The 18,650-nt window shown below is 42.9% G+C and overlaps 1 protein-coding gene across 3 annotated transcripts in view; it reads right to left on the bottom strand.

Annotated features, from left to right (window-relative positions):
* The window catches only part of LOC310880567 (uncharacterized protein C8orf48), a 99,660-nt gene that overhangs the window by 44,924 nt on the left and 36,086 nt on the right, over positions 1-18,650 (bottom strand). For 2 of the 3 annotated variants that reach the window (XR_014571761.1, XM_083796630.1), the window contains one exon: positions 16,607-18,649. The gene's annotated coding sequence lies outside the window, so the exon portion shown is untranslated. Of the gene's footprint in view, positions 1-6,696; positions 6,807-7,316; positions 7,548-16,606; position 18,650 lie in introns of those variants that run through there. The other variant, XR_014571762.1, reaches the window with a different exon arrangement.

The raw sequence follows: 18,650 nt of genomic DNA, 5'->3' as shown, positions 1-18,650 counted from the left end.
TGGAAAACAAGTCAACTTCATCTGAGGGAAAGTGAGTCTCTAACAGAAAAAAAGAGTTATAGGAAATGATTCACCAGATGAGCTCACAGCTCATCTCCAGTGTTTTGTCCAGATGCTTGTCTCCAGCACCCTGTCTTCAGCAATGGAGCACTGACAGATGCTTCAGAATTTGAAAATTTTGGAATAATCTGCATAGACGTTAGTCATTTCACTAAGCCCTAACCAGGAATAATCACCACGTCCTCCCCAGGAGGAGCCTCTTCTCCTGGGATACTGGATGCCTTCCTCTGTGATCATCATTGTCTTTCATCACACCTTTTGATTTTGCTGCCTGACTTAACAGCTGTCTCTCTTTATCACTCTACAGAATAATGCTCAGGTCACTGAATCTTTTGGACTTATGGATACCGTGCTCCACAGAGAGGAGCACTACATGTCCCTAAATTCAGATTAACTTCTACGGATACTGGGAGTTACACCATGACTGCAGATCAGCAGCAGACGTGGTTAAACAGGCTGGATCTCTGGGCAGATAGCAGCTATGTACCCTAACAGTTAGTGAGGCAGATATGTTGGTGATACATCAGGGGATTAATCAATTATTTTTAAAAGGGCAAGCAATAAAATTGATGTCTATATGGATTTTTATCTTACTTTGATCTTTCTAATGTCACTATCTTGGATCACCTTGAGCTGGAAAGTTAAACCTTGCAGAGCTGGAAATATCCATAGAAACACTTGTGATGACAGCTGTACGAATCACTATCTGTTTAAATTTCCTCCAGTATATTTGGATACAATCTAATTCATAACACAGTAATATTAATACAAAAGTATTGAATCAATAAAGATCTTAAGGAAAAACTCCTTGTTCCCAAGTTCTTACTGGGGAAAGAGGAATAAATCACCTGATTTCAAGACAGACTCCTCATCAAGACAGACTCCTCACAGTTGACAAAAGGCAAATCTATGCAGAGCAGACTTCAGAAAAAAAAATGAGAAAGCCAATAAATGTTTCTTCTCTTTCTATGAAGAGAATTTGGAACAACTATATTTAGATTCATAAGCAGAAAACAACACTCAGTTTTCTGAAAAAGAACCGTGGCCATGAAGACTTAGCTTTGGTCTAATGTAATACAGGGTCAGTGCTGTTATCAGTTATCTCTAATTTCCACTTTTCTGAATAAATCTTTTCTGCCCAAGAATTCCATTAGAAGATCAGTCAAATGCTCCTTTCAGCCTGAAATCATTATCTTGTTGCAAAGGACCTGAGACTTCAAAACCAAAGATTTTCTTCCTTTCTTATATACCCACCCACACATGCACAAATGCACACAAATGCATAAGCTACTGCTGGTGTCGTAGGAAGCTTTTATCATTGCTGGGCTTCTCACTTGATTTGAGATCATTCAGTCTTTCCTTCCATTTGTTTCCCTATGAGCTGTCATTTCACCGTGGAAATGTGTCATCGTTGCAAAGGAAAGCCATACAAGACACAAGATGGAAGGGAGCAAACAGGGAAAAAGGTAAACCTCGTTATGGTAAACAGCAACATCTGCATTCAGACTTAAGTGAACAGTGACATGAAGCAATTTGAATCTCAGCTGTGGAGCCTGCATATTACATATTTAGCAACACAATAGGCACAGACCACCACTGATGCTGCTGCAAGCAGAGCCAACATCACTACAAGCGGGATTGCACAAGTGGGAGAGCACATTTCTGCAGGCACTTTGGCAGATAGCATAACGGCAGGCCCGGCAATCTGGAAAGCAGAAGCAGGCAAAAGCACCAGGGACCTCTGCAAACACTTCCCAGCACTAATGTCACACAAACACTTCAGAAAGGCTTTGCCAGCTCCTCCAGACACTGAATTTTGGTGCTTGTCTCCCTTGCCTCTATATTAAGGCACAAAGAAATGTTTTTTCATCCCCCACTGCTCCATTCAATAAATCAGTAAGTGACTTATCTGGCAACTGCTGCGTTACGTTCCAGCTGATCGCCGAGCAGGGTGCCTGTGCAGCTGGCCACCCTGCACCACCCAGAGCCCTGGGGACAGATTTATACTGACACGTCTGGTGATGAGAAGCCCTGAGTCTCCTGAGGGCTGCGTGCCTGTTTGCTTTTAATGATGAATAACTTGTTCAGGGAAAAATGAGAAAGTTGAGAAGAGGGGTTTTGTAGGAGCAGCACTCTCTGCAGCACTTGGTAACCTGTGAGATGCTTTGGGGTTGGAAACCAGGCTTGTACAAGCACAGAAGATGATCTGTCAGATGGTTTTCCCTCTGCAAGGTGCTGGTGCTGGATGTGCTCGCTTCCTGAGGAGTTCTACGTAAAGACAGGGAGAATTATAAAGCCTCTTATTAAATGCGGTGCCTCTTACTTTGCATCACTCTAGGTAGTAGTAACTTGAAATTCATTAAGCACAAAGACTACATGGGTGGCCAAGGGATATTTGAGGCGATTGTCCCTTATTCTCACATACCTTAGGCATTCAAATTATTTTGTTGGGACTAGGACTGGTATCTAAGCTGCTAGGGTTTGAAACAAAATTATTAGAGGTGGGAAGAAGAGGAGAGAGGGGCCCTTGTCTCTCATTAGCCAGAAGCAAGAATGACAGAGGAAAAGGAAGTTAATTTAACATCTGACTGAAAGAAGGATGGCACACTGAAATTTAATTCTGCCTGATATGGCATACATATTTTTAAAAAGGGGTTGGGGGGGAGGGAATCAACATTTCACAACATATGCATTCTCTATGATTATCTGTAAAGCATCATAGAGGTGCTTGGCACTTCACTGACAGAAACATTGGCAGGTCTCTGCCTCAAGGCATCTATAATTAGAGCATAGCAAGGGAAGATGATGGATGAGAGTATAGGGGAGGACAGGGATACAACAGTGAAAGATCATGAAGAGCTTTAGAAATACTTCTCCAAGTTTTTTGTTGTTGTTGTTGTTGTTCTTTTCATTTAAATATGATATATTAAAAATCTAGGACTGAAAAATAGAAGTTGAGGACTGAGAAACGACTGAACTTCAGAATTTTTGTTCCGCAAACTTTCTTCTGTCCCAGACTGGAAGAGAAAACTGAAGTTTTGAAGCGTCTCATGAAACAAATACATTCAAAACGGGTGATCTGGAAACGGACTCACTGAACTGCCTTACTTTGCTAAGTGCAGGCATTTCATTCTGGCTTTATCGTTCTCAGAAACACTGTATTCTGACACCAAGAAGGGAAAAACCAGTCTCTAACTGTGCCAGGGTGAAACACCGCTACCCACAGCACAAGGAGTTCTTCAATGTCTGAATGTTTGTTTGTTTGCTACAAAGTTTTGTAAAAGTAGATGTCCCTGTGAAGCAGTTTGGTGGAGCTGAATCAACAGTTCCTAGAGGAAAACAGCTTCTTCGGCAGGAATCTTTCAAAGACCATGTTTCCATCAGGAGGTAGAATCAAGGAGAAAATCCTGGGCGTAGGACAGTGCTTTTCATTAGAGGAAGAATGAAGGAAGAAGGTGACTCCAGAACAAGCACCCCTTCAGGGAGGACAAGAGCATCAGAGAGCTCCACTTTTTTCCAGTATTTGAAGCCATTTTCATAACTGAAGCAACTTTGTTAGCAGACGAGACAGCAAGGAACCGGCATGTGGGGTAAGATGGCTGTGAAAGCAGTTCTATGAGTGTCTTGAAGAGCAAGTATTAACGTGGTACTAAGCCCTCAGAAACCCTTCTCTGTGCAAGCACGGCGAGGGATGGCGCACTGAACATGTCTGTGGCACACTTATTGCTGTGGTACTGAAAGGAGGCCAGATGCTAAGCAGAGGAGCTGGCATTTCATCGCCCCCTTTAAAATATCAGAGGAGCAGAAATTGCTTGGTTTTGCCTTCAGAGGATGTCCCAGACCAGAAACATCCAGCAGACTCTGCAGTTCTGCGCTGCACTCGGGGATGGTCAGCTCATCCTCTGCTACAAAGAACCTGAGCCAAAATTCAGAGAGTCCCAGAATGCCTGAATCCAAGAGCTACACACAGGATACTTGGATCCACTCTTTCATTAAACTCCTTTCCTCATTTTTAAAACTAGCTAGGGGAGTACATTGAATGCTGCTGCCTTCCTCCGCCTACATGTACAGTACGTTCCCACTTTTCAAATGAGCTGGCTTCTCCTTCAGAGTCCAGAGGGACAGGCGTGTGTCATCTCCTCTAAACTGGTCATATGAAGTGACATCTAAAACCCTATCTAGTCAGTCCTGAAAGGAAATTTAAAAAAAAAAAAAAGAAAGAGAGAGGGAGCCACCTTTCTTTCAGATTCTGGCTCTTCCCTGGTTACAAAGGAGAGTAACTGCGATGAACCCACAAGTCCTCTGGGAGCCACACAGCTCAGCTACTGACTTCCCAGAGGATACCACTAGCCTGGAGATATTGCCAACTTCTGGTTCCCAGCCACACTCAGGAAAACTGAGCAGGCAACACATTCCAGACCTTTTCAATTCTATTAATACAGCTCTGAAGCATGCAGCTTTCCCTCAGACCCATAACTGTGACTTGGAAATCTCTATCTGTGTCTTGCACATCAGTGAGTCACTGTATTTCCCTTCTGCCTAAGAAACAATCTGACTTTGCAGGAATGAGAAAGGGAAAACAATTTTTGATCTTGCATCTAGATTCTCAGTAGAATATAACCTAGGTTAAGCATTTACTTGATTTGCACTCACTAGGATAATCCCTTGGGTGGTCCAATGTCACTGCTGGGGAGGGGGAAAGTGCCCAGCTCCAGGCAGCAGAGACAAATGCAGCCACACAAATACCTCCAGTAGATCAGTAAAACATACTCTGCTACAGATAAATTAAACCCTTCCTAAATGAGATGACAATAACTTTCCCTTGGAGAACAAATACATAATCGTTGTGAGGTACTAATGGGAGAAAATTATAGTTGTACAGTAAATGCAAGAAATTATTTGAGAAAATATGTGGAGAAAGCTGAAGCAAGGGCGTGGAGAAAGGGAAGAAGTGTTTTGGGCAATCGTAATGAGCCCAATCTTTTTACAGAGCCATGCTCATTCTCTCTGCTCAGTGTTCTAAATCTCTTAAACCTCCCCATTTTCCCTGCTTCCCCCCTGCCCCATGGTCGTCACCGTGGAAGTTGTGGCTGCAGAGGAAGGGGCTGTTAACAAGAGGACTGGAGAAGAAGCTGGGAAAATATTTAGCCCTCTGGCTCTGCATAAAGGTAACAAAGACCTTCTAAAGCACAGGATAAAAAAAAAGAATAAAATACATGTTTCATGCAGTGATCTCAAAGCACTCTGTACACAAAGTGGTGTGCTTTCTGCACATCAATACACTCAGCCTCGTGACACCTTTGTAAAGGTTGGCAAGTCAAGCTAGGAGCAAAGCAGCAGACAGCAAGCACAAGCCCCGACACTCTCCCTGAGCTGTAATCAGCAAGAGTGCCCCGCGCCCGGCCCCACGAACACTAATGGAGTATCCGGAAATCGGGAAAGTGGCAATGAATTACTCTCAGCAGGGTAAAATGCGTGTCTGCAGAGAAAGAATTGTGTTCCGTGCCATTCATAATACAAACAGTATCAAGTCAAAGGTTAGCAGGTGGCTGTTTCCCTTGGAGCTGTAATTAATATTATCTGAGCAATGCAAAGAGATCCAGAGAGTGCCAGGTGTCTCCTCTCAGCAACCATCTGTGAAAAAGCAGGATACTGGTCCTGGTATTAGAAGCTTTTCCCGTGAAGCAGGAAATAGCAAAGTTAGGAGGATAAGGGAAACAGATAATTTGAAGGAGCATCAGTTATTAGCGTGATCCTGTAGCAGGTCTCCAAGTATGAAAGGTGTCAGCAACAGTAACCAACAACCAAATCCGACCCTTCAACATCCGCTGCCATTCTTTCTGTAGATGGCAGACAGTTGCTACGAGGATGCAGTGAATGGTTCTCATGCCACCAAAGAAATGTAATCAGCAGACCTGCCGACTGGGAGGTTGGGGTGTACCATTGTCTTGCATAATTTTCACTAGGACTTCTCATCTGTCCAAGGACTGATGCATAGAAAGCCACCTGTTTCCCTGCACGCTTCCTTTATTTCATCCTGCTTCTGCCCAGACACACCAGAGCACCCTTTTATATCTGCTCTTGGAAACAGCCCAGCCCCTGCTGACTGTCGCTGACATGAAGCTGAATGCAAACCACCTACCTGCAGACTTCGGTGGCACCTACATTACAGAGAATAAAGGTGCTTCAGACTATGTAACAGAGGAGACAGGTAGGAGAGCTTTTCACATTGCTTATTATATTTGCCTGCCTTGGGTGTTCTTTCTGCCCTTCTCTGTTGTCTGTATGGAGAAAAGACCTGGTGCTACAGGACAACCAGAGATCTGCACCAACCAGTGCAGCAGCGGGGCTAAGTCAGAGGCTTCTCCGCACCACCAGAAAGCCCCCTTTAATGCCCTGACAGCAAAATTGCTTTGCAGAGAGACTGGAAGGATGAGAGAAGAGTATGTTACTGTCTCAGATAAAAGTGAACAGATCAAAAATGAACATGTTCTGTGGATCTGACACTACCAAGCTGGAGTTCCTGCTTTGCACTGCTTGAGTAAACAAGCTCTGTATAAAAGTCGCATTTTGATCCCATGCTGGTTTTGCCTACAACAAAGTGCTTGAAGGTGAACCAAAAGGCTTTTAACTTACCTCTCAACGTGTCTGCATTGTTTGTGTCTTGCTGCTGCTAACATCTAAAACAGTTCAGGGAGTGATTCTCCTTCCTCTGAAAGCGTTCCTTTCAGTTCCACTTATTTGCTCTGTGGATATAAAGATGTAATCCTGCTAATGGCCAGTTTGCAACGAGGCCCAGCGGAATACTTTCCTTAGGAACTTTGGAACGTGTTTCACAAGATCAAACTTCTACCTTCTCTTCCCTCTGAGCAACAACCTGCTACTGCTCGACATTTCTGCCTCATTCCCTCCCTCTCCAAGGGGCAATGGAGAGTATTAGGGGCTGCAGCAGCACCGCTTACAGAACAGAAGTCCTGTAACATGGGCTCTGCAGTGCTCTGCCCAGAACCACTTACTGTTCTCATCCCACCCGATTCCAGGGATTGCAGCAAAGCTGCAGCTAGAGGTGCCAAAGGCCACATTCCTATTGACTAAAGAAAAATGCTTTTCATATGGGATCAAACATAAAGGCTCAGGGGAGCAAAAATACTGATCTTGTGAACTATCAGCATTCAGAATAACTATAGTGAGCAGTGCTCAGCAGCTCTTGAGACCATACTCCAAAATTAATCAGCAATAGCAGCAACGAGACTTACCAAACTGAGAATATTGTGCTCAGTTGTCTTGGGAATGGAAGACCCAAGTTCTGCACATTCCATGGCTGGACTGTGACTGTAAGTAACCTGTTCCTCTCCATTTCTCTTCTGAGTCCTGATTCACTGAACTTTGGCCTCACTCCAAATCAATACAGTTTCTTCTACTATTTCTCTGTTGTCAAGTTCAGATGTCAGAAAATAATGCCAAATTCGCAGTATTGTCATTTTCTTCTGTTTAAAGAAGAAGAAAACTATTTTAAACAGGTCTGATTTCCCTTTCTCTGTATTTGGCAGACCCTGTAAGAGGAAACACTAAGTTAACAAAAAAAATAACTTCATACAGCTTCCCTCTATGCAGCTCCTTTCTTCTGTGCTATTTTCAGGAAGCAGATGAGAAAGGAAAAATGTAAATATTGGTTTACCTACTGTTTCTGCACTTTCCTGCAACCTCCTATAGGTTTTCTAGAGTGCAAGCTGTGTATCAATAGGCCTGATGTGCTTATCCTGGGTGTGATCCTAAACTTTCTCAGAGCTCAAAATACTCAGTGACCAATGACAATATTTTTCAAGGAATGAGTGAACAAAGGGAAACAGCAAGCGTCCTCTTTTCTAGATGGGCCTGCTTGATTTATGGCTCCCCTGCCTGCCATCATACTGGTTCACTAAGAGCTTCCAGTTAGAGTTCCAGTTATACCAGTTCAGGCTTATTCTTTCCACATGCTCCTAGCATCCTTTGGGTGTGGTAGGGGAGCTAGGATACACCTTTCCTCACAAGTACCACCACAAAGCCAGCAACAACCACTCTGACCAACTGCTGCTGCATCACAATGCTGACTTCAGCTCCTTACCCAACACCATCCTGTTCCACGGTGGCTAAGCTTGTCCTGCCAGAGCTAGTACGATGGAGAAGCCACAAGGCCCTCAGCCAGTTGTTGAAGCAGGTTTGATCCCATTAAGATCTTTCTGCAAGTGGTCAAACCCAGCATTGTTTAGCACACATGCAAAAAAAAAAAAACCCTCTATATAATTTGTAACAGATGTGCCTTATTAAAGAACCCGAAGCTCTGTAGTGCAGATTCCTAACATGCCTGCCTTGGTACTTGTTAAAATCGTTAATTATAACTTTATGCAACAACAAATTATGTAGGACAGCTGTGCTAGCAGTATAGTAATTTGTGTCAACCCCCTATGGTCACATTGCAAAAAGTGTTCTAGGAATGCACATGCCAAAAAAAGCCACTGATTTTCTACTGGCACGTCTCACTGAAGGTACCATTAGCATGGCCAGTGATTGGTATCATTTGGGTAGAACAAAAGGAGCAGCACTTCTGCTGCCTTTCATTCCTGTTGCCAGGATTCTGCAATCATATCCCAATAATGTCATTTTGCTGGCGCCATTAGCACTGTTGAAAATGCCCCCCTGAACTCGTAAGGCACCTTGTATTTAGCCATGTTCTTCAAGGGTACAGCAATGAGAGGAAAATATGTATTACTGCTGATCAGATAATGAGACACTCCCAGATTATGACTGTCATTCCAGGCTTCAGCAGGTGCCACTTCACCATGTGCTTCTTTCTGTAAGCCAGCTGTTGGGAAGCAGAGAGGGCACGGACCGTTATCGGCAAAACGCACGTTACTTCGGCTCGAGCACAAACCCACGCATGCTGCACAATCAGGCCTGTAACAGACATTGTCCTTGGTGCAATCTGGACTGCCTGTTCTTCCAGAACCTGCTCCTCAGTGCCCAAAATATCGTATAGCCACTCTATAGGAAAAAGAGTTTCCACTGAAAAAGCAAATGGTGTACTCAGCAACATCATGCAATTTACACGTGCCACGGAACCTCTCTGCAATGTACGATCACGTGTACACTGCAGCAGTTAAAATAATCCAGTCTGCACCTACATAACTAGTTAGATAATTTCACCAAATAGATATGAGTAGTTTGGCTTTCCTCACACTTCAGCTGTGTAAATTAGGAGGGACTCTGTAGAACAGGCACTGCTGTAAAAAACTCATGAAAGGAGAAAAAAGGACTGGAATTTTTCTTTACCCACCAGCTGACATCAGGAATCCAGAGCAGCTTGCTCCCAGCAGCTCTTCTTCCCAGGCCAGGACATGGGAACAGCTCTGGGTCACTGCTGGTATTTCTGTACTCTGACACGGGAGAGTCCCTCTCACCTTCTGGCCTGCTGCAATGTGTCTTCAGGTTATCCTGGAAACACCCACAAAAAATGAGGTCACCAGGAGTGGGCTGCTTTACCTGACACAGCTAATTAGGAATAACGTTTCCACATGGATCACCATAGCTGGGCTCTTACTCTCAGGGTACTCATCTGATACACACCCTCTAACGAGTTGTGTAGTGTCTGCTTTTCTCTTAGGCGCAGATGAAACACTTTCCATGCCCCGTAGCAACTCTGTTTCTACACTACAGATCCCAGAGCAACACCTTTAACATAACACAGGAAGCCAGACAGAAGCGGATGCTGCAAGTTTACTCCTATCTTAGGGCGCCATATGCTATACGGTAATATTTTGGGCTTTCAGCAAAAGCGTTGCTTTTCTTCTTTTTTTGTGCGTGCGAGGAAGTGTCTACCACCCAGTAACATTACTCCATTGAGCTAGAAGGAATACGCCCAAGTATCCCTGGAGAATGATCGTTTTGGTCAAGACAGGGTATTGCATCGCTTATTCTACTCCCTCGCGATGCAGGGGGCACCCAGCAGCCAGCTCTGCAATCAGCTGATGATGCAACATGAAAGATGTGCTGGAGGAAGCCTGATGACTTAAATTCCCCAATACCCACGCCATATCCCAAGGTGCAGTGTCCCATTCCAGACAGCAGGACCAATTGCAGCACGAAGGGACGCGCCGCACTGCACCGCAGCCTAACGCAGAGTGACAAAAACGCAAACTCCCTGAAATAGATTTCAGGAAATCGCTTGTTGGAAGGGTGAGCGGAGGAAGGTGGTAATCAGCAGACATGCAGCTCACCATGGACTCGGTGCTCAGCTGTCACTCACCCACTCATGCACTCCTGGGAACTTGAGGAAGACATTCCTGTCTCTTGGAGATAGCATCCCTCCACGTAACGTGCCAACGGGCATCCGTAAAGGAAACTCTTCTGCTTTGGTGGTCCTGCAAAAGCAGAGGACTCCTCATCCCTAGCCAACTGCCTCCAAATCTACCCAGTGTCAGGAGGGATTTCTCCTCATAGTTATAAACCTGAACCCCAACCAAAGATCACGTCACAATTCAACACAAGGGTGTTGAGAGGTCCATGAAGAGGACCGTGACATCTGATGACTTTTGCTGGACTTACTTTAAAACATTTGACTATAACCTATATTTATTTATTCATTTATTACTAAATTTAGTTCTACTGAGAGAACTGTATGCCGGTCTAATTCAAAACATTTATCACTGTAGTACCAGGGATACACAGACTACACTTATGCTACAGTAATTCAAGCTCTTTTCTTTGCCTTGCTTATCTTATATAGTACAGATAAGCAATGGATCACTCCTAAATTAAAAGACAAAAGCTCAGTTTTTGCTCTTACATAGTCTTCTTTCTTAACATCTGAAATGTCAGTTCATTTTCAGTAATGAACGAAGACCGTGTGCACTTTTTAAGAGGGCTGTTTGAAATGTTCCAACTTTATTTATAACACCAACTAAAAAGCCCTGAATTCAAAAGACTTTAGTCTCTATAGTCTAGATCTGGGTTCCTTGTTAAAAAGGAGACCTCAATATATTTTCTCATCTTTGAAATATATATGTGCACAAAGAAGTATGCAGACACTCTCATGTAAATGAGATATATATGGAAGTAACACACATTTGTACAGCATATAAAACGGTTAAGTTTCAGTAAAAAATCTGTATAGAATCTTTCAACGTGGTGTAAAGAGGAGGCCCCATTCTTATTTACACATTCTCTCTACAGCACTGATGTAGTCATACAGAGATCTCCAGTTCCCTTTCATATTTCCCAATTTTTGACTAATATGCAGGATGGTACATCTCATCACTAAGAAAGCTCTTGCAGCTAGAGTAAATCACAGTCTGGAGTGAACTAGCACAACATCTGGGTGCAATGATTGTTGCTGTAAAGTTACCAGATCTGGGGGCTCTAAATCCCAAATGTCATACCCTATGTTATTCCTAATATCCCAGCTCCTTGAATCTGAAAGAAAATTTTAGAAGAAATACCAAAACCATGAAATGAGAATATTTTAAAGGCTTGGAAATCATCAAAAAGATACAGGCTTATTTTTGAAAATCTAATGAATTTTAAGTTGGCCTTAAGGTTTGTGAAAGGCTGGCAGTGGCATGCTGCTATGGTGATATAAGGAGGTGAAGTAAGGTTGCAGAGACTAAGTGCTATTTTTCTTTTTGAAGGGCATGACAGGTAGGGTGATGTCATTCCCACGTTATGCAAAGTGCAGGGAAAATAAACCAGTTTAATACTAAATCTCCTGGCCTAGAGCAGAACGAAACAGCACCAACATGAGAACACTAGAGGGAGCAAGGACAAGAAAGCAGATGAAGAAGAAGAAAGGCAGGAAAGGAAAACCCACACCAGTTTCTGAAACAGCTGTGACGAGGAGAGGGATGGACAGAAAGGTTTTGTGTGTCTTGCGCCTTGAGCACTGCATCAAATCTACTGAGAATATAAGAAGAGGATGCTCCTTTCTAAATGTGTACGACAAAGGAACCAGCTGGATTCTCACTTTGCGCATACTGTTAGGGATTCAAGTTGTTCAGATCAAGCCGAGTCCTCATGCACAGCCAGGTAAACACGCTGCTGGCAATGGCTCTGACCACGTTCAGCTGCTCTTCGGGAAAGGTCAGATCCAATCTCATTCCCCTGGTGCTGCACCTTGAGGGCAACCAGGAATTTAGAAAAGCACAACACATTTCATTGTCTCTCAGGGAGCTGTGCAGAGAAAATAGATCCATCCTAGCTGGTTCTTCTCTTTCATCTTCGAACACCTTTAAAGCACACATGCTAGTTTGATGCTTTCTCACTAGTTTCTTCCAGTCAAAATACAAACAGCAACGCATCCCAACTATGCTGCTCTCTAAATCATCAGAATATGACACAGCCAACCTTTCCACAATTTAATTCTCTCTCTTTTAAAGTTATTAGAAGTTATTAGCACTTCAGGACTCATTTTACAGCTTCGTGCTTTGATCCTCAGCTTACCCAAGTCAGTTCCCACTGAGCTGCTTCATAACTTGCTTAATAGCTAATTTGTTTGGACATCATTAAAAGCGTTAAGGCTTCAGGCAATGAGGACATGCCAATTACTGTGTCAAGCGATTTAATTCTGAGGGGCCAGTAGGAAGCAGCAGTTTAAACCGCTTAAGGCTCATGCCACTGAGAAACACGGCGAGAGCCCTAGCTGCTCAGAGAGCCTGCTGATCTGGGTTCAAGGAGGTGTGCTTCTGGATCCTTTAGTTTGGGTGCTCCGCAGATGCTGAGGCACGAACTGCGCATGTGACATACCAGCTTAAGCAGCTCTGCCATGCTGAAGCCTGCCTTAGCTCTAACACAACTTGAAACCACTACGACAGAAGGTTGGAAAAACAGCCTTCGGAGAAGTGGCATTCTGACAGGATCTTTTTAAACCACTGACTTTTGTTTGCTGGAGTTTTCCTTGGAAAGTACTGGGTCTGCATCCCAACACACTGCAGTTTTATACAGAATTTCTCCGTGCCACTTATTATTTCAAAAGTATTCTGTGAGAATAGGTATCCAGACTCGTCTGCTCCAGGTATGTTCTGGTATTTAACAGACAAAGCCTTTGGAAAGGCTTTACTCCAGTGCTATACTTTATTATTTACATTCAGTTTTGTATTGATTCTTACCAGAAATCATTCCTAAGAACAATGCAATACCTTACGTACTGACAGCCAGAACTATTCATTAAACCTCGCACCCTCCCAGGGAGGCGATGCTGACAGCAGCCAATTGCATCCTCCGGTGGGGCTCTTAAGGCCATCTCCCAGCTGTCCAATGCTCCTTTCGCTGGTACTAATTCCATCTCTGGAAGAAGTTGGCAGCTTGGCAATATTAAAGAAAGCAAACCTCCCAAGTACAGATTCATTTTTCAGGTTTAAACATGCATCCACTAGGGAACCCTCATAAGGTCAGGCCCACATTAGCACTACCTCACCGTGGCAGGACTGCAGTCTTCCTCGCTGGCAAAGAGCTCCAAAGCAAATGAAACAGCACCAGTAAAGCTGTATTTTGTACAAATATAATAAAACTAGCTGCTTGAGGAAGACATGCACCACAAAAAGCCTAGGTTTGCTGACACATGGGCTTCTGCGTCACGCATCTTTTCATGTTCTTGGATGACACAGTTATCAGAAACCTCCTGTGCAGTCCTGACGTAGTTATTCCTGTATAAACCCTGTTGTTCCAGCACAAATGCAACTGCATTAAGAGCTTCTACTAGCAAAATAAAAAGAAAAAAATCGTACCATGGAATGACATGGTACACAAATAGCACTTTTCAGTTAGCTGCACGTAATAGCTATACAAAAGACATTGACAGGTTTTGAGTGGAGAGTTCAGACATCCAGAAAATACAGTAGCATCTGGTGTGTGGATCAGTAGGAACAAAGCTTTTCAGAATAAATCTGAAAGGGGGAGAAACGCTAGGGTCTGTGAAATGTAACAAGTGATAGATACGCAAATGAGCCAGCAACACTTTTCACAAGTTACCACCACCAGCATAGGTTTGAAGTTACTTTTTTTTCCCCCATGTGAAGAGGAAATTGTGAGTACACAGACTGAGACACATGCAAACATAAATTCAAAGGCTTATGCAGATATAAGGTACATCTAGCACTTGGCTATAAAAATCCATTCAAGCTCCATACCTAAACAGCTTCAGACCAACTGCTGGGGAGAAAAAAAAAAGAAGACAAAACAGAAATGGATCAAAAACTCATCACACTTGCTATGTTTCACAAGTAGATAGATACTACTGTGGAATTAAAAGGGAATTTCCTGCTGCAGCACACCGCACACCATGTAACAGACCTCAACACAACTGGCCACAAATTCGACTTTAACTGTGCTCACTTATCACATAGCAGAAGGAGCATGTAGGTTCAGAGCTGAGATAAACTAGAGCCCAGGATTCAGACTTCCTCCCCTCTCGCTCCTACGAACACTGAGGATTAGTACAAACATTTTGCATTTGTAGTCCTGTTTCCTTAGGTGATGACATGTCCACCTAGAACTGTCCCACTGATAAGAACTTCTGGTCACTGGCCAATTTAAATCCAGTTTCAGAAGGATTCAGAGAAGATCACATTTCATGAGAACAAGAGGCTAAATAGGGCAAAGAGGCAGTAACTCACCTTATAGCAACATCTTATAGCAAGGAGATTCTGGACTAGGAAAGCAAATTCAGTGTTAGCTCATTTGCTCTACAGCTAACGACTCATGGAAGACAGTGATGAAAATGTACCCCTTGTCTAAAGAAATATCAACGGAAATATGGTGTAAGATCGTATTGTGGCTTAAATGACCTTTAATACAAATACAGCATTGCTAACAGAACCCAATAAAAGAGCAGTATGATCTCACTGGGTACTTTAAATCAGTTTCTAAAGTCCTGTCTGGAGCCCTAACCCAATTCCTCTTCTGTGGTGGTCAAATTCAACACTAATGCCACTTGTGCCTAGAATAACGCCAAAACTGGGAAAAGATTGTTAAGCACTACTGTGATTGAATGCCACTGGCAGAAGCCATTGAGAAACCTTTTTGGTAACTTATAAATATGCATGATAGTTTCTTTTAAATACCCAGTGAAATGATACTGAGCACTGAATGACATCTCTTCCTACAAAGAATCACCTTCTTTCTGATAAATATGCACATATATCATAACGAGATAGCACATGCAATTTGTGACTTTTCAAAACTCATCTCTAGGGCCATATTTTCTCATTCTCCCAGCTACAATCTGTGCCCCAGCTTATGAGCTAAGAACTAAGTCGTCTGCAGCTATCTAGTATTAACTTCCAGAAATGCAAGACATTCACTCCAGCAAAAGCACAGGAAATGTGACATAGCTCAAAGAACACCTTAAAAAGCATTTATGTAGCATTTGTTACACCTAACAGACCGAGTTTTGTACTGATCACTCAGTTCTCATTCTATTCTAATGAAGACTGTCTCAACGATATCCCCATCGTCACAACTGGTCTAAAAGCCAGTTATGTTTCTAGGATATGTTATTGCAGATGATGAAACCCACAGGAGTGAAAGGCAAACCTCTTAGGTAGTGCAGTGTGCTTGGCAAAACACTCCCTCCTGGTTCTTCCTGCTCCTCATCAACTTGTATTCCACTCCTAGAAGCAATCCTAGATGAGCTCTTTGACCACTGCACACAATGAACACCCAATGACCATTAAATGGAAGATCCATTAAAAGAACTCAAATGATTTATGCCTTACTGTGGTAATGGATCTAAAGGTCTTCATCAAGGCGTTAGCAAGAGAAACTGAACGTTTATATTTCATGTAACTACGAACACACAAAACTACTGCTAGATCACAATTTCCTTAAGTAACTAAGGAGATCCCTTAAAATGCCTTCTGTAAACAAGTAAAATAAATAAATAAGTAAATGAGGAACGTGTGCTTTTTCTTCTTACTAGACCTGGGCCCTGTAGTCAAACATGCACCTGCTCACTGTAATGCTCACCATCCGCTTTGGGTATTTTGTATTTCTTTAGCATGACGGAGCCTGCGCAGCGATCTCAGTGGGAACTGGATTCTGTTCTGGTCCAAACACAACAAACAGAGCAGTTAACCAAATTCGGATTACAGAATCTTTCCTGCTGCTAACATTTGAGCCAGCAGAGCTCAGTTTGGCTCTCAGATGCCACACTGAGCTTGCAGCTGACAGTTATGAAGAACCCCAAATTTCTGTTTATAAAGTGAGAACAGTGGACAGAGAAACCACAACCATGGAACCCCACCAAGCTCCTATTAGGGTTACTCACATACTATGGACATGAAAAACCCCACAGCAAATGTTTACACTTTGCTCCATTAAACACAGTGGAGAAAACAGTGGGAGTAATCTAGCAGACCAAAAAAGATGACATCTTCTGTAAATATCTCCTTCCAACCACTCAGTTCTTAACCTTGCAGGATTTCAAAGTCCATAACTTCTTTTAGCGCACCAGCTGCTTCTCCTTTAGAAATGGTGACAGCAGACAGTGTGAAAATGACATGACTTGGAGACAAACCAGTTTTATTTAAAAACAACATTTATATATATTACACGCAATATTCCAAGTTAAAAGCACATTATAGAGAACGCTAAGTCAAATAGCCAAAAGTTAAGAAATTGCAGAATTAAAATTGCCAATGCAACCTTAATTTGAATCTTTTGCGTTATGCAGTGCGCTACCGCCTTCACTTACATGACCACATTATTTTTTCCACAGGACCCTTGCCTTGTTCAGTGTAAAGGGTGGATGGTTCTCAGTTAATGAGCAGCTTTTCAGAATTTGTTTTCTTCTTGTTGTTTAGCGTGTAGCCCATTTCTGATGGCTTGCCTCCACAGGGGGTTACTCAGAAACAGTTGAACAACTCCCTGATTGAATGCTTTATTATAGAACAAGATCATTTCATCTCTGCTTAGTTTAACCCACTTTGTTTCACCAAACTCAAACTCTACTCTGAGAGCACATGATAAATTTATTCATGGCTTTTCTAAGGTACACATTAGTAATACATTTTTGATTAATGTATTGTCCCAATGCTTCCATTTTATCTGGATACACTGTTGAAAAAATGATTAGAAAGTTTCTGTGTCGTAAAAGTATTCATTAATGTGGATGTCCAATTTGGAAAATGAGAGCATTCTTTTTGTAGCATGCTTAACATTATATGGTGCTTTAAATGCAGAAAACTCAGTTCCAGCTGAAGACCTAAGTATACAGAGCTGCTGCAAATCAGATATCACCTTAAACTGAGTATCCGGAAAATGGGGAACATGAAGTTAATGAACACTTCAAAAAGATTTCATTTTCAGCAACTTGGCATTAGAATCTCAGTAGTAAAGGCAGAAATTAAATCACGTTTTCCACGACTGCATTTAACTGCGTTAACAATGAGACTTAGTGATGTGATTATGAAGAGAATAAGCAGTGCAGATGAAAGCTTGGACTTAAGGGCAGGCTGTCCACAAGGCTTCTACGTTGCTTCAGAAAACCTAGCTTCCTGACATTCCTGTTGCTGCCCATAGAGAGAGCTGATTCCTCTACGGTCAATTCAGAGTGACTAAACCAGGCTTGTCCCTACAACTGCCCTCTGAAGGAGGCTGTGTTTGCCCTAAGTTGTAGGACAGTAGTCTATTGATCCTCACAGGCTAACGTTAACTTTTTTGAACAACTCACTGTCTGTACTGTACTAGTATGTGTAACTTGGCCAGACTTGCATAAATTTTAATAGAGGGAAAAAAAAAAACTAATAATGGTGACAAACATTACCACTCTGTCAGCTTTCAGTTCCACCCTTCAGGACTAGAAGCACTAGTACCTTAGAAGGAAAGACCAAAAAAGCTGGAGACATGGACAGCTGACAGTGTTACGTTTGGCAAACTGTTACCAACCAATTGCAATTGAAAAGCAGAGCTTAAGCAAAAAGCTTGAGGAAAACTCAGGAACAGAACAGTTAACTGATAATTAGTCAAGTGCTAAGGGAAGGCATACAGATCTCTTGGCATAGGAAGGGAGAACAGAGACGGATGCACAGGAAGCAGAAAACACAGAGTTTCTGTTTGCAGACTGCCCCCAAAGCATAAGAGAAAATGTGCTGGGAGGGTGGCATGGATTGCTGTGGGTAGAAGCAAATAGCAGGTACAGCTCGTTCAGTCTTCAAAAGAAATGATGCAAGGAACACTAGAATACAAACACACAGCTGCTCTCCAGAAGCAGAGGAGAATTAAAGTGGTTTGAGCATTCTTGGTACCCTAAATCTGGGCTCCTCTCAAGCTGGTGCAATCAGAACAACCACTAAACCCATCAGTGCACAGCTCATTCCTCTAGAGACTGTTACAGAGATATAACAAGCTCCTCCTCTGTTAATTAAGACAAAATGTTAAACCCTTGTTTCCAAATATATGGGTGGGTAGAAGCAAGATAAAGAGACGGAGATATGGAGTTGACCAGAACTCCCTTTTCCTGCAGTCCCATCCCAGAAAGCAGCTCCGCAGAAGAGCCCAGCCACAATGCCTCCTGGCTGGGCTTCCAGGCAACATCAGCAGGGGGGCGGCCACTGCCGGTCTCC

Source organism: Anser anser (genome assembly GCF_964211835.1).
Source record: "Anser anser genome assembly, chromosome: 13".
Lineage (NCBI taxonomy): Eukaryota > Metazoa > Chordata > Aves > Anseriformes > Anatidae > Anser > Anser anser.
The sequence above is the reverse complement of the archived record's forward strand: the minus strand, read 5'-3'. Positions and strand labels throughout refer to the sequence as shown.